The 13,821-nt window shown below is 39.5% G+C and overlaps 1 long non-coding RNA gene across 2 annotated transcripts; it reads right to left on the reverse strand.

Moving 5' to 3' along the window:
* Positions 1-270: 270 nt before the first annotated feature.
* Positions 271-1,602, reverse strand: LOC146710972 (uncharacterized). 2 transcript variants are annotated; one of them, XR_014920062.1, is made up of 4 exons: positions 1,428-1,602; positions 878-1,091; positions 641-749; positions 271-521 (listed from the first exon to the last, which is right to left on the reverse strand). It is a non-coding gene; the product is annotated as an uncharacterized LOC146710972 (long non-coding RNA). The 2 variants fall into 2 exon arrangements; XR_014920061.1 differs by having other exon boundaries at positions 641-1,091.
* Positions 1,603-13,821: the final 12,219 nt, after the last annotated feature.

Raw genomic sequence — 13,821 nt, forward strand, 5'->3', positions numbered from 1 at the left:
TAAAAATATTATTGATTACAATTCTTTACTGTTAATATCAACAATAAGCTTTTTATTTTGAAATTATAAGTTTAAAAAAATGCTGTTACATTTACATTTAATGCTGTTTCACTGTAATCATTTATTATAAGTATGGACACAGAATCAAGTGAACAACATTTTGAAATAAGTTTAATTGGAATTTTGTACTATGCAAAAACAAAACAACAACAACAACAACAACAACATATTAAACAAACACAGCCAGTGCCTTCATTTGTCCATTACATGTCAAACATAGCACTGACCCTTAGCCCCTGATCATCAGCACATGCTTTCAAAAAGAGCTCCATGTCCTTTGCAAACTGAAAAACAAAGAGGAACAAGTCCCTTGCTCCAGTGTCTTCTTCCTCTGACATGTCTCTTAAGACCCTCTGCTGGTCCCCTTGATTTAAGGACAGATATTTGGGCATTGTTACATGTGCCTTATTTTGGACAGCCCACTGCACAGCAGGACGCAGATCTTCAACAACTGCTGGCTCCTGTGTCAGGCAAATGGGGATGAAAACATAGTTATTTCTCTGTTGCAGAACAGTTTTTTAACAGTTATTCAAATGTCACTAACCATGTAATTACACTACTGTTTAAAGTGAATACTGACCTGACTGACTTCCTGGAACTTGCGCTTTTTCAGTCTGAAAATGGGCACGTGTTGTCCTTCAAGCACAGCTTTGGCTTCCTCTCTCCAGTGTGCAAATAGCTTGCCAGAGCTACGAAGAGTAAGGCCACAGTGAGGGCATGTCATTTTCATGGACTTTCCATCAGCTGCAGTTTTATTGAACACAGAGGGTAGAGCTTATGAATGTTCTAACAAAGACTCAGAAAATGGTTCAGATACCGAAGACAAAACCTTGGGGGGGGGAGACGGGTCTCCTCGAAGAGTTCAGCGGGGAGCAGTCCTGATAATGGTGGCTGACTTGGCATTGAAGAATGCTGACAAGACAATAAATGCCTTGCCATATCCCCACGCCGTATGATTGTAATCTTACAGACAGGGCAGTGAAAGTGTCCTGTTGTCCTACAAGGCTGCCTGCACCGGCATATCATTTTATCTGTAAGAGAAAAAAACAAACAAACAAACAGATGTAATTTAAATGTAGTTGTATAGAATGCAATCAATTTGTCTAACAATCAGATTGTACATGTTAACAAAAACATCCAAGCCAACCTCAATAATGAAAGCAAAATGGTATGGATCACAAAAGTTATGTCAAGAAAAGTGGTGAAAAGTAAATAAAAATATATTTTATAAAAACACTATTTTTGTTGCAGATGAATGCACTGAACTGTACAATATCAACAGCAACTTTTAAGTCAACAAAGATACTGCAGAAGTGCTTAAAAAAGTGCATATTTATAACTATAAAGTATATTTAATACAAACATACCTTTTAAAGGCAAAGCATTTTTTATATGCACACTTAGATGCTCCTCAATCTTTGCCCTGACAGTAGGGCTGAAAGTGGGGCACAGAGGGCAGTGAAAGAGTCCTCTGCAACACGTGTTGCATTCCTGCAATTCTGGCTTTAAGCCTGAATTCCAGATTGATGTGTGCATCTAAAACACAGAGAGAAACAGATAAACACCATATACACATTTAAGTTAAGGTTTTAGCAGAAATAACAATTTACACTTGGCATGTAATAGATTTGGGAAGAAAATTCTTGAAAAAAAACCCCCAAATATTTTAAAAGACACTTTAATCTGTGAGATATGTTTCTATTGACATATAACAGTCAATTGAACAGAGGCTAACTAAAATCTGGGCAATAAAAAAGCTGTACAGAAAAGAATGACGAATAGAAGTATTGATAAATATATAAATCTGTTTGTGACGAAATTTGCAGTGTTGACGCTAACCAAAGGTGTCACAAGTACACACGTTCCTTACTACAGTTTAGATACCTCTGTTTAGAAAGCACTGGCTCGACTTTTTAGTCAAGTCGAAGTAAGAAGTACAGGGTCTAAAATATAATTTATGTACAAAATTTTGAAGTAATCTTGCGTCCAAAGCACGCGTGCTGATTTACAAATGTACGGATTACAAAGTACAGATACGCGTACTAAAATGTGAGAAGTAGAAGTATAAAGAAGTATACAGTAGGCACAAAAAAGTACAGCAGTAAAATAAAGATACCAGAAAATTCTACTTAAGTACAGTATTGAAGTATTCGTTATTTTGCATCTCTGACGCCAACAATAAATCATACTCTAATGCAAAATGTGGTTTTTGCTTCTTCTCGCCCACAGAAGCCGTTAATCCAGCTCTCTTACTAAAACCAGGCCCAGGAAAAAGCATATCTGTGTGTTTCTCTGCCATGGAGCACGATGAAAAAACATTAAAATAAGGAGGAATGTTGTTGTAACGCAAAAAAAGTGGCAACATGATCATTGTAAGAAAACTAGACGATTCCTAGAATTATGAAATCACTAACGGCAAATTTATATAAGAAAGACTTAACTAACCTTTGCGATCAACTTGCAAGACTTCCACGGTATCCATGCGTGTTTACGGCTACTGTGGAGGTCACGTGCTTCCGGCTACTGTGGAGGTCACGTGCTTCCGGCTACTGTGGAGCTCCACAGTGGCTGCAGCCAGACCCTTCTCACTAAAACTAAACAAAGGAAAGAAGGATGGAAGGAAGGATCACATGCATTGTCACCAAGGAAAGAAGGATGGAAGGAAGGATCACAAGCATTGTCACAAAGGAAAGAAGGATGGAAGGAAGGATCACAAACTTTGTCACAAAGGAAAGAAGGATGGAAGGAAGGATGACATGCATTGTCACAAAGGAAAGAAGGATCGAAGGAAGGATCACATGCATTGTCACAAAGGAAAGAAGGATGGAAGGAAGGATCACAAGCTTTGTCACAAAGGAAAGAAGGATGGAGGGAAGGATCACAAGCTTTGTCACAAAGGAAAGAAGGATGGAAGGAAGGATGACATGCATTGTCACAAAGGAAAGAAGGATGGAAGGAAGGATGACATGCATTGTCACAAAGGAAAGAAGGATGGAAGGAAGGATCACAAGCTTTGTCACAAAGGAAAGAAGGATGGAAGGAAAGATCACAAGCTTTGTCACAAGTGCAATAATTTAATTTTCTGCTGCTCATTCCTGTGCAATATCCCATCTGCCCTCCCGTCATATTTCTTTTCAAGATTTTCTTATTGAATCACTAATGTACATATATTTATATTTATAGATACATATATATTCAGTCATCTTTTCTCTTTTACCATGTCTCTCTAATATTTTGCTCCTTACTATTTTTCTATTTTCTTTATTGTTTTATTTTATTTTAATATATTTTCTCCTACTGTGCATGCTGCTGAGTGACTGCTGCTCGTCAAACACATTTAATTGCAATGTTGACCCTGTGCTAACTTGCATATGACAAATAAATCTGAAAACTGAAACTAAACTAAGGAAAGAAGGATGGAAGGAAAGATCACAAGCTTTGTCACAAAGGAAAGAAGGATGGAAGGAAGGATCACAAGCTTTGTCACAAAGGAAAGAAGGATGGGAGGAAAGATCACAAGCTTTGTCACAAAGGAAAGAAGGATGGATGGAAGGATCACATGCATTGTCACAAAGGAAAGAAGGATGGAAGGAAGGAAGGATCACATGCATTGTCACAAAGGAAAGAAGGATGGAAGGAAGGATCACAAGCATTGTCACAAAGGAAAGAAGGATGGAGGGAAGGATCACAAGCTTTGTCACAAAGGAAAGAAGGATGGAAGGAAGGATGACATGCATTGTCACAAAGGAAAGAAGGATGGAAGGAAGGATGACATGCATTGTCACAAAGGAAAGAAGGATGGAAGGAAGGATCACAAGCTTTGTCACAAAGGAAAGATGGATGGAAGGAAGGAAAGATCACAAGCTTTGTCACAAGTGCAATACTTTAATTTTCTGCTGCTCATTCCTGTGCAATATCCCATCTGCCCTCCCGTCATATTTCTTTTCAAGATTTTCTTATTTAATCACTAATGTACATATATTTATATTTATAGATACATATATATTCAGTCATCTTTTCTCTTTTACCATGTCTCTCTAATATTTTGCTCCTTACTATTTTTCTATTTTCTTTATTGTTTTATTTTATTTTAATATATTTTCTCCTACTGTGCATGCTGCTGAGTGACTGCTGCTCGTCAAACACATTTAATTGCAATGTTGACCCTGTGCTAACTTGCATATGACAAATAAATCTGAAGACTGAAACTAAACTAAGGAAAGAAGGATGGAAGGAAAGATCACAAGCTTTGTCACAAAGGAAAGAAGGATGGAAGGAAGGATCACAAGCTTTGTCACAAAGGAAAGAAGGATGGGAGGAAAGATCACAAGCTTTGTCACAAAGGAAAGAAGGATGGATGGAAGGATCACATGCATTGTCACAAAGGAAAGAAGGATGGAAGGAAGGAAGGATCACAAGCATTGTCACAAAGGAAAGAAGGATGGAAGGAAGGATCACAAGCATTGTCACAAAGGAAAGAAGTATGGAAGGAAGGATCACATGCATTGTCACAAAGGAAAGAACGATGGAAGGAAGGATGACATGCAATGTCACAAAGGAAAGAAGGATGGAAGGAAGGATCACATGCATTGTCACAAAGGAAAGAAGGATGGAAGGAAGGATCACATGCATTGTCACAAAGGAAAGAACGATGGAAGGCAGGATGACATGCAATGTCACAAAGGAAAGAAGGATGGAAGGAAGAATCACATGCATTGTCACAAAGGAAACAAGGATGGAAGGAAGGATCACAAGCATTGTCACAAAGGAAAGAAGGATGGAAGGAAGGATCACAAGCATTGTCACAAAGGAAAGAAGGATGGAAGGAAGGATCACATGCATTGTCACAAAGGAAAGAACGATGGAAGGCAGGATGACATGCAATGTCACAAAGGAAAGAAGGATGGAAGGAAGAATCACATGCATTGTCACAAAGGAAAGAAGGATGGAAGGAAGGATCACATGCATTGTCACAAAGGAAAGAAGGATGGAAGGAAGGATCACAAGCATTGTCACAAAGGAAAGAAGGATGGAAGGAAGGATCACATGCATTGTCACAAAGGAAAGAACGATGGAAGGCAGGATGACATGCAATGTCACAAAGGAAAGAAGGATGGAAGGAAGAATCACATGCATTGTCACAAAGGAAAGAAGGATGGAAGGAAGGATCACATGCATTGTCACAAAGGAAAGAAGGATGGAAGGAAGAATCACAAGCATTGTCACAAAGGAAAGAAGGATGGAAGGAAGGATCACATGCATTGTCACAAAGGAAAGAAGGATAGAAGGAAGGATCACAAGCATTGTCACAAAGGAAAGAAGGATGGAAGGAAGGATCACATGCATTGTCACAAAGGAAAGAAGGATGGAAGGAAGGATCACATGCATTGTCACAAAGGAAAGAAGGATGGAAGGAAGGATCACATGCATTGTCACAAAGGAAAGAAGGATGGAAGGAAGGATCACATGCATTGTCACAAAGGAAAGAAGGATGGAAGGAAGGATCACAAGCATTGTCACAAAGGAAAGAAGGATGGAAGGAAGGATCACAAGCATTGTCACAAAGGAAAGAAGGATGGAAGGAAGGATCACAAGCTTTGTCACAAAGGAAAGAAGGGTGGAAGGAAGGAAAGATCACAAGCTTTGTCACAAGTGCAATACTTTAATTTTCTGCTGCTCGTTCCTGTGCAATATCCCATCTGCCCTCCCGTCATATTTCTTTTCAAGATTTTCTTATTTAATCACTAATGTACATATATTTATATTTATAGATACATATATAGTCAGTCATCTTTTCTCTTTTACCATGTCTGTCTAATATTTTGCTCCTTACTATTTTTCTATTTTCTTTATTGTTTTATTTTATTTTAATATATTTTCTCCTACTGTGCATGCTGCTGAGTGACTGCTGCTCGTCAAACACATTTAATTGCAATGTTGACCCTGTGCTAACTTGCATATGACAAATAAATCTGAAAACTGAAACTAAACTAAGGAAAGAAGGATGGAAGGAAGAATCACAAGCATTGTCACAAAGGAAAGAAGGATGGAAGGAAGGATCACAAGCTTTGTCACAAAGGAAAGAAGGATGGGAGGAAAGATCACAAGCTTTGTCACAAAGGAAAGAAGGATGGATGGAAGGATCACATGCATTGTCACAAAGGAAAGAAGGATGGAAGGAAGGAAGGATCACAAGCATTGTCACAAAGGAAAGAAGGATGGAAGGAAGGATCACAAGCATTGTCACAAAGGAAAGAAGGATGGAAGGAAGGATCACATGCATTGTCACAAAGGAAAGAAGGATGGGAGGAAAGATCACAAGCTTTGTCACAAAGGAAAGAAGGATGGAAGGAAGGAAGGATCACAAGCATTGTCACAAAGGAAAGAAGGATGGAAGGAAGGATCACAAGCATTGTCACAAAGGAAAGAAGGATGGAAGGAAGGATCACATGCATTGTCACAAAGGAAAGAACGATGGAAGGCAGGATGACATGCAATGTCACAAAGGAAAGAAGGATGGAAGGAAGAATCACATGCATTGTCACAAAGGAAAGAAGGATGGAAGGAAGGATCACATGCATTGTCACAAAGGAAAGAACGATGGAAGGCAGGATGACATGCAATGTCACAAAGGAAAGAAGGATGGAAGGAAGAATCACATGCATTGTCACAAAGGAAAGAAGGATGGAAGGAAGGATCACAAGCATTGTCACAAAGGAAAGAAGGATGGAAGGAAGGATCACATGCATTGTCACAAAGGAAAGAACGATGGAAGGCAGGATGACATGCAATGTCACAAAGGAAAGAAGGATGGAATGAAGAATCACATGCATTGTCACAAAGGAAAGAAGGATGGAAGGAAGGATCACATGCATTGTCACAAAGGAAAGAAGGATGGAAGGAAGGATCACAAGCAATGTCACAAAGGAAAGAAGGATGGAAGGAAGAATCACATGCATTGTCACAAAGGAAAGAAGGATGGAAGGAAGGATCACATGCATTGTCACAAAGGAAAGAAGGATGGAAGGATGGATCACAAGCTTTGTCACAAAGGAAAGAAGGATGGAAGGAAGGATCACAAGCTTTGTCACAAAGGAAAGAAGGATGGAAGGAAGGATCACATGCAATGTCACAAAGGAAAGAAGGACGGAAGGAAGGAAGGAAGGATCACAAGCTTTGTCACAAAGGAAAGAAGGATGGAAGAAAGGAAGGAAGGATCACAAGCTTTGTCACAAAGGAAAGAAGGATGGAAGGAAGGAAAGATCACAAGCTTTGTCACAAGTGCAATACTTTAATTTTCTGCTGCTCATTCCTGTGCAATATCCCATCTGCCCTCCCGTCATATTTCTTTTCAAGATTTTCTTATTTAATCACTAATGTACATATATTTATATTTATAGATACATATATATTCAGTCAACTTTTCTCTTTTACAATGTCTCTCTAATATTTTGCTCCTTACTATTTTTCTATTTTCTTTATTGTTTTATTTTATTTTAATATATTTTCTCCTACTGTGCATGCTGCTGAGTGACTGCTGCTCGTCAAACACATTTAATTGCAATGTTGACCCTGTGCTAACTTGCATATGACAAATAAATCTGAAAACTGAAACTAAACTAAGGAAAGAAGGATGGAAGGAAGGATCACAAGCATTGTCACAAAGGAAAGAAGGATGGAAGGAAGAATCACATGCAATGTCACAAAGGAAAGAACGATGGAAGGAAGAATCACATGCATTGTCACAAAGGAAAGAAGGATGGAAGGAAGGATCACATGCATTGTCACAAAGGAAAGAACGATGGAAGGAAGGATGACATGCAATGTCACAAAGGAAAGAACGATGGAAGGAAGAATCACATGCATTGTCACAAAGGAAAGAAGGATGGAAGGAAGGATCACATGCATTGTCACAAAGGAAAGAAGGATGGAAGGAAGGATCACATGCATTGTCACAAAGGAAAGAACGATGGAAGGCAGGATGACATGCAATGTCACAAAGGAAAGAAGGATGGAAGGAAGAATCACATGCATTGTCACAAAGGAAAGAAGGATGGAAGGAAGGATCACAAGCAATGTCACAAAGGAAAGAAGGATGGAAGGAAGAATCACATGCATTGTCACAAAGGAAAGAAGGATGGAAGGAAGGATCACATGCATTGTCACAAAGGAAAGAAGGATGGAAGGATGGATCACAAGCTTTGTCACAAAGGAAAGAAGGATGGAAGGAAGAATCACAAGCTTTGTCACAAAGGAAAGAAGGATGGAAGGAAGGATCACATGCAATGTCACAAAGGAAAGAAGGACGGAAGGAAGGAAGGAAGGATCACAAGCTTTGTCACAAAGGAAAGAAGGATGGAAGAAAGGAAGGAAGAATCACAAGCTTTGTCACAAAGGAAAGAAGGATGGAAGGAAGGAAAGATCACAAGCTTTGTCACAAGTGCAATACTTTAATTTTCTGCTGCTCATTCCTGTGCAATATCCCATCTGCCCTCCCGTCATATTTCTTTTCAAGATTTTCTTATTTAATCACTAATGTACATATATTTATATTTATAGATACATATATATTCAGTCAACTTTTCTCTTTTACAATGTCTCTCTAATATTTTGCTCCTTACTATTTTTCTATTTTCTTTATTGTTTTATTTTATTTTAATATATTTTCTCCTACTGTGCATGCTGCTGAGTGACTGCTGCTCGTCAAACACATTTAATTGCAATGTTGACCCTGTGCTAACTTGCATATGACAAATAAATCTGAAGACTGAAACTAAACTAAGGAAAGAAGGATGGAAGGAAAGATCACAAGCTTTGTCACAAAGGAAAGAAGGATGGAAGGAAGGATCACAAGCTTTGTCACAAAGGAAAGAAGGATGGGAGGAAAGATCACAAGCTTTGTCACAAAGGAAAGAAGGATGGATGGAAGGATCACATGCATTGTCACAAAGGAAAGAAGGATGGAAGGAAGGAAGAATCACAAGCATTGTCACAAAGGAAAGAAGGATGGAAGGAAGGATCACAAGCATTGTCACAAAGGAAAGAAGGATGGAAGGAAGGATCACATGCATTGTCACAAAGGAAAGAACGATGGAAGGCAGGATGACATGCAATGTCACAAAGGAAAGAAGGATGGAAGGAAGAATCACATGCATTGTCACAAAGGAAAGAAGGATGGAAGGAAGGATCACATGCATTGTCACAAAGGAAAGAACGATGGAAGGCAGGATGACATGCAATGTCACAAAGGAAAGAAGGATGGAAGGCAGGATGACATGCAATGTCACAAAGGAAAGAAGGATGGAAGGAAGGATCACAAGCTTTGTCACAAAGGAAAGAAGGATGGAAGGAAGGAAAGATCACAAGCTTTGTCACAAGTGCAATACTTTAATTTTCTGCTGCTCATTCCTGTGCAATATCCCATCTGCCCTCCCGTCATATTTCTTTTCAAGATTTTCTTATTTAATCACTAATGTACATATATTTATATTTATAAATACATATATATTCAGTCAACTTTTCTCTTTTACAATGTCTCTCTAATATTTTGCTCCTTACTATTTTTCTATTTTCTTTATTGTTTTATTTTATTTTAATATATTTTCTCCTACTGTGCATGCTGCTGAGTGACTGCTGCTCGTCAAACACATTTAATTGCAATGTTGACCCTGTGCTAACTTGCATATGACAAATAAATCTGAAGACTGAAACTAAACTAAGGAAAGAAGGATGGAAGGAAAGATCACAAGCTTTGTCACAAAGGAAAGAAGGATGGAAGGAAGGATCACAAGCTTTGTCACAAAGGAAAGAAGGATGGGAGGAAAGATCACAAGCTTTGTCACAAAGGAAAGAAGGATGGATGGAAGGATCACATGCATTGTCACAAAGGAAAGAAGGATGGAAGGAAGGAAGAATCACAAGCATTGTCACAAAGGAAAGAAGGATGGAAGGAAGGATCACAAGCATTGTCACAAAGGAAAGAAGGATGGAAGGAAGGATCACATGCATTGTCACAAAGGAAAGAACGATGGAAGGCAGGATGACATGCAATGTCACAAAGGAAAGAAGGATGGAAGGAAGAATCACATGCATTGTCACAAAGGAAAGAAGGATGGAAGGAAGGATCACATGCATTGTCACAAAGGAAAGAACGATGGAAGGCAGGATGACATGCAATGTCACAAAGGAAAGAAGGATGGAAGGCAGGATGACATGCAATGTCACAAAGGAAAGAAGGATGGAAGGAAGAATCACATGCATTGTCACAAAGGAAAGAAGGATGGAAGGAAGGATCACATGCATTGTCACAAAGGAAAGAACGATGGAAGGCAGGATGACATACAATGTCACAAAGGAAAGAAGGATGGAAGGAAGAATCACATGCATTGTCACAAAGGAAAGAAGGATGGAAGGAAGGATGACAAGCATTGTCACAAAGGAAAGAAGGATGGAAGGAAGGATCACAAGCATTGTCACAAAGGAAAGAAGGATGGAAGGAAGGATCACATGCATTGTCACAAAGGAAAGAACGATGGAAGGCAGGATGACATGCAATGTCACAAAGGAAAGAAGGATGGAAGGAAGAATCACATGCATTGTCACAAAGGAAAGAAGGATGGAAGGAAGGATCACATGCATTGTCACAAAGGAAAGAACGATGGAAGGCAGGATGACATGCAATGTCACAAAGGAAAGAAGGATGGAAGGCAGGATGACATGCAATGTCACAAAGGAAAGAAGGATGGAAGGAAGAATCACATGCATTGTCACAAAGGAAAGAAGGATGGAAGGAAGGATCACATGCATTGTCACAAAGGAAAGAACGATGGAAGGCAGGATGACATGCAATGTCACAAAGGAAAGAAGGATGGAAGGAAGAATCACATGCATTGTCACAAAGGAAAGAAGGATGGAAGGAAGGATGACAAGCATTGTCACAAAGGAAAGAAGGATGGAAGGAAGGATCACAAGCATTGTCACAAAGGAAAGAAGGATGGAAGGAAGGATCACATGCATTGTCACAAAGGAAAGAACGATGGAAGGCAGGATGACATGCAATGTCACAAAGGAAAGAAGGATGGAAGGAAGAATCACATGCATTGTCACAAAGGAAAGAAGGATGGAAGGAAGGATCACATGCATTGTCACAAAGGAAAGAAGGATGGAAGGAAGGATCACAAGCATTGTCACAAAGGAAAGAAGGATGGAAGGAAGGATCACATGCATTGTCACAAAGGAAAGAACGATGGAAGGCAGGATGACATGCAATGTCACAAAGGAAAGAAGGATGGAAGGAAGAATCACATGCAATGTCACAAAGGAAAGAAGGATGGAAGGAAGAATCACATGCATTGTCACAAAGGAAAGAAGGATGGAAGGAAGGATCACATGCATTGTCACAAAGGAAAGAACGATGGAAGGAAGGATGACATGCAATGTCACAAAGGAAAGAACGATGGAAGGAAGGATCACATGCATTGTCACAAAGGAAAGAACGATGGAAGGCAGGATGACATGCAATGTCACAAAGGAAAGAAGGATGGAAGGAAGAATCACATGCATTGTCACAAAGGAAAGAAGGATGGAAGGAAGGATGACAAGCATTGTCACAAAGGAAAGAAGGATGGAAGGAAGGATCACAAGCATTGTCACAAAGGAAAGAAGGATGGAAGGAAGGATCACATGCATTGTCACAAAGGAAAGAACGATGGAAGGTAGGATGACATGCAATGTCACAAAGGAAAGAAGGATGGAAGGAAGAATCACATGCATTGTCACAAAGGAAAGAAGGATGGAAGGAAGGATCACATGCATTGTCACAAAGGAAAGAAGGATGGAAGGAAGGATCACATGCATTGTCACAAAGGAAAGAAGGATGGAAGGAAGGATCACATGCATTGTCACAAAGGAAAGAAGGATGGAAGGAAGGATCACATTCATTGTCACAAAGGAAAGAAGGATGGAAGGATGGATCACAAGCTTTGTCACAAAGGAAAGAAGGATGGAAGGAAGGATCACAAGCTTTGTCACAAAGGAAAGAAGGATGGAAGGAAGGATCACATGCAATGTCACAAAGGAAAGAAGGACGGAAGGAAGGAAGGAAGGATCACAAGCTTTGTCACAAAGGAAAGAAGGATGGAAGAAAGGAAGGAAGGATCACAAGCTTTGTCACAAAGGAAAGAAGGATGGAAGGAAGGAAAGATCACAAGCTTTGTCACAAGTGCAATACTTTAATTTTCTGCTGCTCATTCCTGTGCAATATCCCATCTGCCCTCCCGTCATATTTCTTTTCAAGATTTTCTTATTTAATCACTAATGTACATATATTTATATTTATAGATACATATATATTCAGTCAACTTTTCTCTTTTACAATGTCTCTCTAATATTTTGCTCCTTACTATTTTTCTATTTTCTTTATTGTTTTATTTTATTTTAATATATTTTCTCCTACTGTGCATGCTGCTGAGTGACTGAAGCTCGTCAAACACATTTAATTGCAATGTTGACCCTGTGCTAACTTGCATATGACAAATAAATCTGAAGACTGAAACTAAACTAAGGAAAGAAGGATGGAAGGAAAGATCACAAGCTTTGTCACAAAGGAAAGAAGGATGGAAGGAAGGATCACAAGCTTTGTCACAAAGGAAAGAAGGATGGGAGGAAAGATCACAAGCTTTGTCACAAAGGAAAGAAGGATGGAAGGAAGAATCACATGCATTGTCACAAAGGAAAGAAGGATGGAAGGAAGGATCACATGCATTGTCACAAAGGAAAGAAGGATGGAAGGAAGGATCACAAGCATTGTCACAAAGGAAAGAAGGATGGAAGGAAGGATCACATGCATTGTCACAAAGGAAAGAACGATGGAAGGCAGGATGACATGCAATGTCACAAAGGAAAGAAGGATGGAAGGAAGAATCACATGCAATGTCACAAAGGAAAGAAGGATGGAAGGAAGAATCACATGCATTGTCACAAAGGAAAGAAGGATGGAAGGAAGGATCACATGCATTGTCACAAAGGAAAGAACGATGGAAGGAAGGATGACATGCAATGTCACAAAGGAAAGAACGATGGAAGGAAGAATCACATGCATTGTCACAAAGGAAAGAAGGATGGAAGGAAGGATCACATGCATTGTCACAAAGGAAAGAAGGATGGAAGGAAGGATCACATGCATTGTCACAAAGGAAAGAACGATGGAAGGCAGGATGACATGCAATGTCACAAAGGAAAGAAGGATGGAAGGAAGAATCACATGCATTGTCACAAAGGAAAGAAGGATGGAAGGAAGGATCACATGCATTGTCACAAAGGAAAGAAGGATGGAAGGAAGGATCACAAGCAATGTCACAAAGGAAAGAAGGATGGAAGGAAGAATCACATGCATTGTCACAAAGGAAAGAAGGATGGAAGGAAGGATCACATGCATTGTCACAAAGGAAAGAAGGATGGAAGGATGGATCACAAGCTTTGTCACAAAGGAAAGAAGGATGGAAGGAAGAATCACAAGCTTTGTCACAAAGGAAAGAAGGATGGAAGGAAGGATCACATGCAATGTCACAAAGGAAAGAAGGACGGAAGGAAGGAAGGAAGGATCACAAGCTTTGTCACAAAGGAAAGAAGGATGGAAGAAAGGAAGGAAGGATCACAAGCTTTGTCACAAAGGAAAGAAGGATGGAAGGAAGGATCACATGCAATGTCACAAAGGAAAGAAGGACGGAAGGAAGGAAGGAAGGATCACAAGCTTTGTCACAA

The sequence above is a fragment of the Copadichromis virginalis genome, linkage group LG4 (assembly GCF_057382275.1).
Source record: "Copadichromis virginalis isolate Kocher_CV1m ecotype Utaka linkage group LG4, C_Virginalis_male_GT1.1, whole genome shotgun sequence".
NCBI lineage: Eukaryota > Metazoa > Chordata > Actinopteri > Cichliformes > Cichlidae > Copadichromis > Copadichromis virginalis.